The 13,102-nt window shown below is 43.4% G+C and overlaps 1 protein-coding gene across 3 annotated transcripts in view; it reads right to left on the reverse strand.

The window, feature by feature from the left end:
- The window catches only part of LSAMP (limbic system associated membrane protein), a 987,281-nt gene that overhangs the window by 811,578 nt on the left and 162,601 nt on the right, over window positions 1–13,102 (reverse strand). The gene's annotated exons all lie outside the window — the stretch shown is intronic.

Below are 13,102 nucleotides of genomic sequence, written 5' to 3' on the forward strand. Positions count from 1 at the left end.
ACACCTGCACATCCTGAAACGCTGCCATTTCCCTTCCCCATCTGTTCCCTTCTCCAGGATTAAACCTCTCCTGTCTGTACGATTATATGGCCCGTGCCTGCCCCGGGGGTTGTGGGGACTGCAGCCAGGCACTTGGCCCAGTACTGCTGTCAAACCCTGCAAGGCAGGCACTCAGCACACAGCAGGAGGTAATGCCACAGCCCACAGCCCAGCACAGGACATCAAGCTGGGGCACCCATGGAAAATGGCCACTTCCTCAGCTGCAGCAGGTTGGTGCCAATCCATGAGGGAGTTCTCTTCTGGGGCTTCTGTCCTTTGTTGTTCTGGGGCTTCCAGAGTTGCTCTGAATTAGTGTGGGCTAATGACAATAAACTAACCTAAGAAAGAACATCAGAAAAAACATTTTCTTGAACTTCTAGGGCCAAATTTACTATTTCTGCACTGGTTCCCTCTCAAGATACACTCCTGCTTAAACACGATCCTCCCTTACTTGACAAGAAGTGCAATTGAGCCTTTCCATCATCTTACTCAGGAGACAGCCTGAGCCACGTTAGGGAGGAGCAAGGGCCGGCAGCAATTCACAGCAGCCTGCTTGTGACATGACATGGATGCACCGCTCAGTGCCACATCAAACCCCAAAGTTACCTGGGTGGCCAGGTCCCAACTTCACTGCACAGACACGTTGAACCAAGCACATCACAAATTTGTAATGAGCTTCTTTAGAGAGATGTAGCATGAGGTAGGCAGTAGAGGAGAGACATAACAAAGAGAGTCCCTTAAATGATTCAGTGCCGGCCAATTTACCAGGCACATCATGTTGGGAAAATGCCACTCCAGAGCTGCACTCATACCTGTTAAAGGGCTTGATATTCCCAATACATGGCAGCTCTATCTTAATTCTGTGGACAATCTGACCAGCTTTGGCTGCGCACCAAATCCAGATGGCTCGGCACCTCTCTTGTGGAAAGTGTAAATAATACAGCAGACCAACCACAGGAAAAACAGTGATCCCAAAAAGGCAGAGATGTGAAAAGCTAATTTGACTTTTGAACAAGCATCTAAATTAACATCCTCCCAACAGCCCTTTTTTTGGACTGCAACAAATGCCATGAATGATTGAAGAATCCCCAACCCAGACACACTGGGAAAGGCAGGAGTACAACAGGAGGTGGCGTGAGGAGCAGCTGTGCACTAGACAAGGCAGGATAACATTTTTATGGACACAACCGATGTCATCTATCTTTATTTCTGTAATGCCTTTGACATGGTTCAGGCCAACATCCTTGCTGATAAATTGGAACAATATGGGTTTGATGGATGGAGCAGTAGATGGATAAGGAATAAGGATGGACGGAATAAGTTGCACTCAATGGCTTAGTGGTCCAAATGGAGATGAGTAACAAGTGATGCTCCTCAAGGGGCCATATCAGGCCTGGTACCATTTGACAGCTTTATTAATGACATAGTAAGGTCGAGTTCACCTCAGAGAGTTTGTACATGACAGGAAGCTGAGGGTCGCTGTCCGCAAGGACCTTGACAGGTTTGTGAAGTGGGCCCATGAGAGTCTTACGAAGTTCAACAACACCAAGTGTAAAGTCCTGCACCTGCATTGGGGAAATTCCTAGTATGAATACAGATTGAAGAATCAATTGATTAAGAGCAGCCCTGTGAAAAATAACATGGAGATACTGGTGAAAAAAATACTAGATATGAGCCAGTAATGTTCTTTCCCAGCTCAGAAACCCAATTGCATCCTGAGCTGTATCAAAAAATGTTTCACCAGCAGGGCAAGGGGAGGAGATTTTCCCTCTCAACTCTGTTCTCATGAGACTCCAACTGGAGTACTGCAGCCACCTCTGGGGTCATTAGCACAGAAAGACATGAGTCTGTACAACTGAGTTCAGAGGATGGCCACAAGAAGGGCTGGAGCATCTCTCCTATGAAGAATGTCTAAGAGACTTTGGTTTGTTTAGCCTGGAAAAGATAAGGCTTCAAGGACACCTTACTGTGGCCTTTCAATATATAAAGTGTGCTTATAAGAAAGGTGAAGAGTGACCATGGTCTGTAGTGACAGGACCAGTGGCAACAGATTTAACCTAAATAATGGCCCCATCCAACCCAAACCATTCTGTGACTCTGTGAAGTTCTCTAATCCCTAATGCTGGAGTTCAGTTTGGCCTTAAGGTATGAGATCATCTCCCAGCCCTGGGACTGAGCAAAGCAGCGAAAAGGAATAGTATCAATACGAAGAATCATAATTCTATTTCTTCTTTCACTGGAACTTCTATTCAAAGAACTTGAAATCTTTTTAAAGTAGTGTGAGATTAATCTCATTCATCATCTCATCTCATTCCCTCCACATGTCACAACACAATTTCACCTTGAGCTCATACATATGTACAGTTGAGCAACAACCAATTTTATGGAAAGAAGATGGTGATTTGAGTGTTTCTAGTTTTGGAAGGTATCTGGATATCTTGAACAGCTGCTGCATCCCAAAGCTAGGGCCCCACGTTTGCAATACAGCATCTCAGCATTTCATGGCACAAAGAGGCATGATTTCCTGCCTGGGCCAAAGAAACTGGACCAACAGCTTCTTTCTCAAAAATTTTTGTAGCCAAATGTATTTTGGATTCTGCACCCCTTTGACTCTAGAGCTGGAGAAAGAGGTAACAGAAGGAAGTCAACTAAAAATCTGCCTACATTCATGAGAGCAGTAGAAGGGGGAAAAAATATGGTAACATTTCCCTGCAACAAAGTAATGTTTTGCCTGTTGAAGGGATTTCCATTGATAATCATGGAGATGGGAGAACAGGAACAGAGGGAGACATCTGTCATCGTATTTAATGGTGCTTCTTGTTGTACAGTTTAAATAATTAAAGAAGGTTCATCCAAGTAGAAAGATAGGATTAAGGAAAAAAAAATGGAAAACGGAAAAAAAAGATCCTAGGCAGTTGTGTAACTATTTTCCCCCTGGGCCTGGGAAATGTTTCCACTAAGCAATCCAAGATACTGCTTAAGATTCAAACTATTGCTTGCTAGGGAAAGGGAGGGAGGGCAGAGGGAGAATACTGCAAAAACATTTGACTACATCTGCTACCCACTCATTATTGTAATAGAGAGAGGTAGGGATAAATCTGACTGCATGTGTGAGGGCAGCAATTGGTTGTTAGGCTTCAAAGATGCTATTACACCCTGGAGGAGCAGGGACATGCACAGGTGACATTCACCAATTTCAATGGGGCGGAGGGAAATCACACATTGGAATGAAGTTAATAAGCAATGCACAGGGCAGGGTCCATGATTGCCAATCTGATTTCTATAATTGGTGTGATTACTACTATTGTAACTTAAACACAACAGCAAATCACTTGCTTAATTGAATTTTGTTTCTGTGTGTGGCTGGGAAGGGGGAGGACACAGAGGAGGATGCAAATTTCTCCTACAGCTGTGTGTATCTTCTCAACCATGAAACGAGCAGAGGGGTCATGGGGCTGGGGGGCAGCCCCAGGGACAGAGGGGGGAGATGAGAGGGGCCTGAGGCAAAGCAGGGCAGCTTTACATGCATGATTTTCATGAAGGAGGATGCTCTGTGTTTCTAAACAGTGCCAACAACTTCACTGCGCTGAAAGTGACAATTTTGCACAGGACCTAGTAAATGCCTCGCAGCACACCACGAGATGATGAAGCTTCTCACTGAACTCCTGGGGGGGTCAGGCAAATAGCCAAGAGGCATCCAGTGCTCCCACTTTCAAATACATCCCTTTCCACCATCAGCAAAAGCCAGGAAGGAGTATCTTTTAGATCAGCCTGTGGGATCTGTTTATTCTCTGCAGCATTTCTTCCCTAAAAGACTTTTGCAACAGCCAGGAGACTCTCCAGAAAAACAAAACAACAACAACAACAACAAAACCACTCACAAGCAACCTCCCCCAAAAAAACACAAAAAAAATCCCCAAAAACCAAAAGAAAACAAACAAACAACAACAACAAAAAAAACCCTCCCAAAAATCCAAAGCATCACATTGTCCTCTGAAATGCCAGAAAAAAACCCATGACCTAAACATATGTGTTATCTCTGTGTTGTGGCATTTCATCTCTAATATATCTTAATATATCTTAATATCTTGATTGGAGATCCACACAGGGATGACAGAAAAAAGAGAGCTGCTCATGCCCCCTGTACCTGGTTCAGAGGGGACACCTACTTGTCTCATCGACTGTTTTCAGATGATAACTCATCTATTTTCAAACGCTATTTTGAACCTGTCGTTAAAGACAGACTCGTCAGCACCTTCGTACTTTGGCGGGCTGAAGAGCAGTGGGTTAACGGGACCAAGCAGTATCTTATATTTGCAGATTTTGTACAGGGTGTCCTGTTGACGTACAGTGTAGATTTAAAGTGTGGATTCAAAACTTTTAGGTCACCCTGTCTCCTCTGTGAGGCTGCACAAAAATATCTGCTGAATTGATTAAATTCAGTGCACTTGAAGTATTCCTAATTCCATGCATGAGAAACCATCAGGTCTGCTCCAGAAAAAAAAAAAATAATAGAAACAAACACAACACAAATGAGCAGCAAATTTTGCTATGCCCAAGATGGCAATAGCACAATACTTTCCTTAGAGTTTTTCATGCATGCATTTTACAGCATGCTACACAAAATAAGAAGCATTGCTTTTTGACAGGGATCCTGAGGCGTGCACAGGTGCAGAACCCAAAACTGCAGACAGGGCTTTGAGCAATGCACCATTATTCTGACCATACCCAGACCCTGGGCATCCGTACAACTTATTAAGAGCCAAACTTGATGTACCTGCCTCATGGGAGCCTTATTCATGAATATGTTGAGTACAGTAAGCCAAGAAGGACTTGAGGCATAAATGAAACCTCACAGAGGATCTTTGCATGAGTGTTTGGGTGGAATTTTTGGAACTTGCACAACTCCAGCCCCACAAGTCATTGTTTATTTTTCCCTCTAAACTTGCCTTTATCTAGCACAGAAAACCAGGGAATGGGGAGGGACTCTGGGAAAACATGATCCCTGATCCCTTCAATAATATATCTCCCCTACAGCTGCACAAAAATAAAATATTAATTTATCTGATTTGAAACGAAAGAAGGACGGAGGGGGAAAAATTGACTGGGGCTATGCAATGTTTTCCATCACATATTTATGTTTATGTTCATACATAATGCTTCCATGTATCATCTGTTACCTTCCACTCCTGTATCTGCCTGTCACTCCACATTTCCTTCCTTGAGAAAGGAGACAACAAAAACTGTGCTGTGGCCAGGGCACTAGTGGTAAAAAATATATTTCCCTGAGAGCCTTAGGTTGTTTTTTCATGGACTTCATCAGAGTTCTTACCTATTTGACTGTCACATCAAGCCTTCTTCATGCCCCGAGCTTCTAAAAGGACTGAAAGTGAGGATATATGAGACTTCTTTGTTACCTAGAGAAGGCATGATGACTTTTGGAAAATAAGCAACTTTCACACCATCTCAGCTCAAGGAAAAATGTTAATATGTCTTGATGGGATACTAAAGTCTTTATGATGGTATAAAAGCACTAGGAAGAGACATAAGTATGAAGCATGTCTTTCAGATCAGATTTGGGAAATGGGCCTCCAGTAATGTTGGCATTTCAGTTGGGAAATGTGCAAATACAGGCCATTTATCATCTTCAGGTTTTTCACTCTGTCCAAATAGATATCTGTCTAAAATAACATGTTCTAAACCCCAGCACTCTCCACTCCACAGGAGAAAATCTCTGTCATTCTACAGAGTCAGCCCAGTTTATCCCCAAGGTTATGGGGAAAAATACCTATTTTTCTTTATTTATCTCAATTTTGAAATAGGAAAAGAGCCCCAAGGAAGTCCCACTATTAACAAATAGGGCAAGGAAAAGGTAACAAAACTAATGCAAAAACATTTTTCTTCCCCCACAGACTCAGCTCTCCTGTATAAAAATTATCAGCCTGCCCATCTATTCCCAACGGAGAGAATCCCACTCCAGCTGCACTAGCACTCAACAAATGGCCTGTCAAACAGATGGGCTTTGAAACAAACTCGTTAGGTCTTTCTTTTTAAAGACAGCACTACTACATGGCTAAGTTTGGCTTCTGTTTCACCTAGTTTTCAGAAGGGCACATGCATGCAAATATATCTACAGTACAAAAAAACCTCAGCATTGCTGAAACATTAAGACTGAGAAACCAAGCTTAGAAGTCAAGCCATTCCATATGTTAAAGTTGCTCCTGCACCATTGATTCTAGGCCATTGTACATCCTATTTATCACATATTATATATGAAATTGTACATTTCACAGGTAAAATAAGAACAGAGAACCTATATATATTCTAGTGTGCAATGTGATCAAGTTAATGTTGCAGAAAAAAACCCAAGCTCTTGGAATATTTTCAATTCCATCTTAGATTTATATTCTTAATATTACATTACACTGTTACCTTATGCTTCCACCTATATCTTTGTTGTATCTATTTCTTACCTTTTCCCCATTTTATGCAGAGTGTCTGCAAAGCCTTACACAGGCACTGTATGCACCGTAAGAAATCCAACAGAGGGTCAATGCTCTACATTTTGACTGTAAACCTGCTGGTTCTGGAACTCTCCTTATTGTGTATTATTAGAGGGCTCTGTAACCTGGGTTCCTGACTGATATTTGGGAACTGTATTTACCACAACAGCAATTTTAATCAGTTATAATAGAAACACACTGCTAAGCAGATTCTTAATGCTTTGTCGGATCTGGACTTCAGATCACAAGCCTTCTGGGAACAGGAACGGTTCTTTGATATATTTTTGTACACTGCTAATAATGACACTAAGGCTTCTAAGTACCATTACAAGACACAGGGTAAGTTAGTCCTTCAGCCAGGGACAGGTGACAGACAACATCTAGATTCTGCTTCTCTTCTTTCTAATGACAAGAAGAAAAAAGGAGTTGAAACAATTTTGGTGTTTCCACAACCTGAGGCCTTCAGCAGCAGAAGAGCTTCAAAACTGTACAGGATTTACCACAATTTTCTTTCCCAGTTACTCCAGCCTCTTGATTATCTATGTGCCAAGGCTGATGCTCGAATAAAGAGTGAAGGTCAGGCCCTGTAGAGTGTCCAAGATCTCCAAGAGTGGAGCAGCTGGCACTCTGGCCTTGAGAACCTGTGACTCTCATCATGCACAGCTAATTGCCCTGAGCTTCCAGGGTACATCAGCTGCATACAGAGCAATTTAGTCTCTGTAGGTAACCAGTCCTGGTAGATTCAGCAGTATAATTCTCCACCTGACTGCATAGCTAAAATAGCCTGGGAGTTAAAAGGTCAAGATGTTCACCTGTACATCGCTTTGGTGTCCAAGTCAGCCACTTTTCCACATACTGGGATGACTCTTTTAATGCTTCTGAATAATGAAAATGCCAACATCTTTCTTAATCACAAATAAGATGTTTGAATGGGGAAGCTGTGCGAGTCAGGATTCTGACACACTGCTGGTACTGTGCGTAACTGCAAAGTGAGCTATCCTGTGCCATCGGGAAACAGTGATGCACTGCAAGTCATGCCTGGATCTTCCAGAAGCTATCTAAATATCTCAACCAGTCTTACTTTTATTTTACGCTCGAGGGACACTGCAGAGAGAAGAAGAAAAGAAAAACAATCTCCATGAAAGAGAGCCAGCAAGTCTCTACCTGAACTGAGACACAAGAGAGCAAATGCCCACAAGAGAGAGGGAATTTTCTGTCAGAAAAGATGCAGAATGCAGAGAGCAGGCGGCAAGGAAGACAGATGCTGAAAGCCAACATTAACGGGTGCCTTAAGAAACGTAATGCTGATGGATGGGTAGACAGATGCTAAATATGTAATCTCCTTGCAGATGGACAGTAACATGCAACAGAAATGCTATCAAGAAGGAAATGCTGCACATTCGAGCAGATATCTGTAAGCACAGGGAATCAATGAATGGCTGTATCTTTGGCTTTTTCCATTTGTGTCATGTTTAGCCTGAAACAGAGACCTGAGTTGAGTTATACAGTTCATGCTCTCCTTTCAGTCATTCCTTTACCACAGACCTTCCTGTTCATGTCTGATAGTAACAGCCGAAGAGCGTGGCTCTGAGGACATTTCCAGATTACCAGGGTGATTCGGGTGAAAAAAAGAACCAACCATCCGTGAAACTTCTTGGTCCAAACAAGAGGCAAACCCAAACCTGATTACCTCTACGTTTCATGACTTCCATCCACTCATTCTCAAACACTTCTGTAGTTTTAAGCCACATGGGAGAAGTCATGTTCTGACCAATACTAATGGAAACCTCCCAGGAAAGTGTGTTCTCTGCCGATTTCCAGATCCAAGGGATGGCTGTATCAATGCTGAAAACTCCCTGATATTTGGCAGTGTTTCAACCAAGCTCTGAACTTCGAGGGCAGATGGCAATCACCATGATACTCCTTCAGCCACAGAGAGCCCAAACAAACATTTGCAAACCATCAAGGCTCTCTTAACGTATCTTTTGAAAAGATAGCAGATGCTACCAGTCCAGTATGTAGCACCTCCTCAGAGCTTTTCCTCTGACACACACAGAAACTAGATGCATGGCAGAGGAAAAGCATGTGCAGCAGCCAGCCTAGCAGAAAGATAAACCAAACAGCAGCTGCAGGAGCATTTGTACTTCTGGGAGTTAAAATGTGTGGCTCATTGCTATCCACAAGCAAAACTCATCAATGTCATTAGCAAGCACAGTTTTGCTCAGTCAGATTGTGCTCATTCCAGTGGATTTTTCAGTCACTTTTCTTGTACACAATTTTGTGGCCAGCAGACCCTAAACTTCCCAGCATGCATGGCTTTGTCTTGCCATGAAAATGTGTCTGTGCCTTCTGTGGAGATGGGAGCTCAGGATGTGGGCGGCTGTGGTCTGCTCCTATCTTGAAGTTAAAGACTGATATCAGCCACTGCCTGTACCAGCTGGTGAATGCCCATGTGTCAGCAGAGCTGCAATGATTTTTAAGAAGAAATGGTTTCTATAGAGCCCCTGCAGTGGTGGTGCCAGTGTCCTGCAGGATGTGCTACCACTGCCCAGTATGGACCAAGCCACCACGTGTCACAGGCCTGGGAAAAAGCATTTCAAAACAGCCAGGGAGCTACTGTTTTCCCATGAAACCCCTCTTCTCCAAACGACCCCCTGAGAGCAGCCAGTTAAACTATGCTGCTGATGGAGGCAGAGACTGCTATCAGTTTGTCCATCACCACGATCCCAAACTGTAAGGGAAAAAGATGCAGAAGGATCTAGAAGTTTATTTCAGATATTCTTTGCCTTTTGTCTCCTGGGACATCTCTTGATGTGGCCTAAGAAAGAGAAGGTGGGTGGACATGATCTACTGTGGCTGTCAATCTGTCTTGGAAATGGAGGAAACCTCTTGTAGCCCTTCCTGACTCAGGACTCAGGCAGAAAGAGATTGAAAATAAGAAACAGAAAAACCACCTTCCTGAAGACATAAGGCAATAACTGAGGAAAATATAATTTACAGGGGAAAGAAAAAATAAAAAATAAATAAAAAAAAAAAAGTGGAGAAATGCAGGAGAAAACTATGGACTAGAAAATGCAGAACTAGCTGTCTGACAAGAATATTGGCAGACACAACAGTAAAGACAACACTTGTTTTTCCAGGTATTTTAAAGACTGCAGACTCTAGTGTGTGGGCTTAATAAGTCTTTCAAACAATCTTAAACCATTTATTTTCCTTATTTTCCTGCCTCTTTCTCCATCACCTTTCTCCTTCTGTAGGTTTTGGGGCCTTTTTAAATTTTACTTTTATTTCTGTGTTTTTCAGTGAATCTTTTCCTTTCTCTCTCTCCCTTATACAACACTTTCCCCCTTTTTTTTTCAAGCACATTCTGCCCATTGTCTCACCCTCCTTGCCCATCAGGGGGATACTTGTAGGAAGGCAGGGGAACATGTCGGATCTGAACTTGTCAGAGGAAATCTGATAAATGTCACGAGAATGAAAGATGATAGAAATTTAAGAGGTTTCTCTTTCCCTCTTTTCAGTAACTGTGCCTGAGGAGCCATAGCCCCCCACTGCAGAGCTGACAAGCTAAACAGAGCTGAGAAACGAACTGTCACTGTTTGGATGGGAGAAACTGCAAATAGCAGTGTTAGTGACTCAGAAACTCAGCAGCGCTGCCACAGAATTCTAAGAGGGACATGCTGGGTGCAGCTTTGAAGAATTCCCTCCATGAGCTACCAACCCTTACGCTATGTTTTAAAAAACTGACAGGCAATTGATAACCTTCATTTCACCGAATGGGTCTTTGGGTCCGTCTGTGCGGGAATGTTTTACCAGTCACATGTGAGGTGAGATTATGAGAAGATAGCCCTGCACTCATTAACTCCACAGTGCAACTCATCCTCCCTCACGGGCGGCCTCATTCACCTGAGCTCCTCCTGAGCAGCTTTCCCAACAGGCTGGGTAACCCCAACCCATCACCGCAACGACAGCCACTAAAATCCACACTTCTCATTACAACTGCACGGCCTGCCCACACGGACTAACCCTTAGGCTCTAAGGTCACTCTCAACACCCATCCAGGAAAAGAAATTTGCCAGCGTCGTGGATGTGCTGTAATCGCTCTGCTGTACGTCGTATTTGTACACAACCCACCCAGCCATTCCTGGTGGAGGCAGAGGCAGCTGTATGTTGGTTTAGCTGATGTGGTGGGAGGAAATTCTCACTCTGTTAAACACCTGTTATATTCTGTCGCAGAGGAGGCTGCACTTCGGTACCGGTACAAATATCACGCACGTCTGCTGTGAGGAACTTTGGGATCAATGAAATGAAATGAGCTACTGAAATATATGCTAATATTCCAACTAGATACATAAACCAGAAGACTGGGTGGTTTGAAATGTGGTTTATGAATATGCAACACTCAATTTAAAATAATTGTGCAGTTCAACAAATACAAAAAGGGAAAATTTGGGGACAGACTCTGTTTGGTAGTCTTGTTTAATTGGCTATAATTTCTACTTCACAGCAGCATGGATTTTAAAATGTGTCATAACCAGAGTTGGGAAAGTTATAGAATCTGTATTACAGGAGAATTTTCCCCAGTTAAAACATGGTTGCTCTCGCTATCAAAACCCCCTCTCTTTTGCATTTGCTTTCTGCACTCACGTTCAGCAGTTGGGAGCTGTTCCCATTAAACGCTGGCACAAAGCCATTTCCAGCTTGCCAACCCACGTAACGGTAAAGGGCAGAGAACAAAGAAGAAGCTCAAACATATGCACACATTCGCATCGGAAGTTGTACTTTATATTGCACCAGACACCGCTGGTCACAGCAAAAACAAAGAGCTCCCAAAATCTCCCGCTGCAGCTCTGGTTCCAAAGCAATCAGAGAAGTCAGTTACATACATCTAACCGTGTAAAATGTTTGTGTGCACGGATGTAACTGGGCATGCACAGGCTACCTCTAAACTCCCACACAGCCACAGAGATGCAGAGATGCACAAATTTCTTAGGAGTGATACTAGGGCACAAGCCTGGGGAGGAAAAACCTTTAAACAATTTCCAAATAGTCTTATGTTCTTCTGTGCTCTATTTTCATAAATTGATTCATCTTCCAGAGAGAGTGAAAGCCACTGGCTTCTTCATAACCCCCTCTGGCTACAGGAAATATCCTCAGCAAATCATGAAAACAAGGGAAGAGAGTGTGATCTACCACAGCAAAGGTAGATTCAATAGTAAACCTCTGATACTTGCTGCTCAACTGTCTTTGAAAAAAACATAAAAAGGAGGGAAAAAACAGGGAGAAAGAATGAAGGGAGGAAAAAAGGAAAGCAAAAATACAAAAAGAGGCATACAAGTAAGCAAACAATCATTCCTTGAATAAAGTCAAGGCAACTGCCCTCAGCCCACAGACATTTGTAACAGATGATGCAAAACTACAGAACCAGCGAATCTCTGCAAATTATCCTTCCAGGTCTAACCACTAACTCAGTGCTTTTCAGGGAAAAAGAGACCACCTTGTCAACAAGAAAATAGCACGAGGCAAGGGAGGGACAGAAGGCAGCAGGCAAAGGGAGGAGAGAAGGTGATGATAGGCAAATTACTTTCAATGCCTAAGAATTAGGCGTTCATTTGTGCTGCCTCAGAGGACTTGGACAGGTGGATACAGTGCCCTGCTGCCAATGGAGAAGCAGTCCCTGCTGCATCTGGGGTGTTTTTTTACAGCATGTCGGTTCAATAGGCTGCCCTCTGCCTCATTCTTCCACTTCTTTAACTCCCTCCTTCCTTGATGCCACAGGTGTGCTGACAGCATCAGGGCTCTCCAGAGTTGGCACAAAACTAGACAGGGAGCAAGAAGAAGAGCTGGAGCCCCTGATGCACCTCAGAGTCACCACAGCCTTTCCATAAGCCCTTCTTCGTCACCTGTCTGTGCCCACAATTGTCTGGCTCTAACAGAGACTCAGGGCCAGACTCCAAGGATGCTAGGGAGACAAGTCAGGAAGTAATCCTAAGTGTCCTGGCTGCTGCAGGAGAAAGGGAAAAAAATAAATATATCCCTGCTTCAGTCTAGCACCTTCTGACTTCACATTTCACAGTAATTCCAGCGTGTTCTTCCACAGGATTGCTCTTCAACCTGCCATTCCTTGGCCCTTATACATGTACTGTGTTATCCCTGACAAAGTGCAGCTCTTTGCACATGCTCTCCCTGAATTTCAGACACAACATTTTCAGGCAATTAAAGCACTTTGTTCTAGCCCATTCCACAAGTATGCCTGCAATCCCATAAACATTTGAAATAAGAGATTCTTTGCTATCCCTATCAGCAAACTCAGGAAAGAAAATACTGAGCAGTGACTGCTGAAGGACTGAGTCCTGCCACTGCACACACGTTCCAGTCTGACAGAGAACTGCCAGCAGCTCCTCTCTGAGCACAAGAGATATTGCAGCTACCTTTCTCTGAGAAAGAAAAGAAAGGGACAGAGTGAACATAAGGAAGAAATAGCATGAAGTCAGTAGAGCAAAAGTGAAAAGACTATTGAGACAGAGGGTTGAGGAGTTGGTTGGTCGATTCTTATTTGA

Source organism: Hirundo rustica, chromosome 2 (genome assembly GCF_015227805.2).
Source record: "Hirundo rustica isolate bHirRus1 chromosome 2, bHirRus1.pri.v3, whole genome shotgun sequence".
Classification (NCBI taxonomy): domain Eukaryota; kingdom Metazoa; phylum Chordata; class Aves; order Passeriformes; family Hirundinidae; genus Hirundo; species Hirundo rustica.